Raw genomic sequence first — 1,127 nt, 5'->3', positions numbered from 1 at the left:
AGTCCGTCGGCATTTGCATGAGCTCTTCCTTCTCTGTATTCAATATCATAATTATACTGGTTTATCTTTCCGATCCAATGTGCCAGTTGTCCCTCTTGGTTATTTAATGATCTTAACCAGCATAATGCAGCATGGTCTGTCCTAATGGTAAACCTGGTGCTATAGAGGTAAGGATGGAAATATGTCAGACTCTTTACTATAGCTAGGAGTTCCCTCCGTGTTACACAGTAGTTCCTCTCTGGTCTACTCAGGACCCTACTGAAGTAGGCCACCACATGTTCGTTTTCGCCCACTTTCTTATACAACACTCCTCCAATTCCGACATTACTAGCATCACAATCCAGTATGTATGTATGGCAGTGAGGGATTTGGAAGCTTTAAAAGTGAAGCTGAGGCCAATCTTTCTTTCAATGTCTTGAAAGCATGCTGACAAGAAACGGTCCATTCGAACTTCTGGCCTTTTTTGGTCAAATCATGTAGTGGAGCACGTATAGTTGCAAAGTCCTTCACAAACTTTTGGTAATAGGTACAGAGTCCCAAGAAACTTCTTAACTCTCCAACATTGTCTGGTGTTAGCCAATCATGCACTGCTTTCACCTTGTCAGGATCAGTTCGCACACCATGCTCACTTACAATGTGACTCAAGTAAAGCACCTCTTTCTGGAACAAGTGGCATTTCTTGGGATGGAGTTTGAGGTTTGCTGCTTTCAAATGCTTGAATACTTCCTCTAGCCGGGACATTTCCTCATCAAACGTTGTTGCAAGCACTATGACATCACCCAGGTACACTAGGGCTATCCTCCATTTTAGTCCTTCCAGTACTATTTCCATCAGCCTCTCAAATGTTGCTGGAGCATTGCTAAGCCTGAATGGCATCATACAGTATTGCCAGAGACCTTGGCCATAACTAAATGCAGTATTAGGTTTATCTGTTTCAACCATTTTCACTTGATGGAAACCCGACTTTCAGTCCAGAGTTGAAAACCACCTGGCTCCACTTAGGGCATCAAGAGTATCATCATCAATTCTTGGTAGTGGGTATGAGTCATTTTCGGTTATACTGTTAAGAGCTCTGAAGTCCACACACCAACGTTGGGTCCCATCCTTCTTCTGGACTAACACGATGG

This window comes from Limulus polyphemus, unplaced genomic scaffold (genome assembly GCF_000517525.1).
Source record: "Limulus polyphemus unplaced genomic scaffold, Limulus_polyphemus-2.1.2 Scaffold336, whole genome shotgun sequence".
NCBI classification, from domain to species: Eukaryota; Metazoa; Arthropoda; class Merostomata; order Xiphosura; family Limulidae; genus Limulus; species Limulus polyphemus.
The sequence above is the reverse complement of the archived record's forward strand: the minus strand, read 5'-3'. Positions refer to the sequence as shown.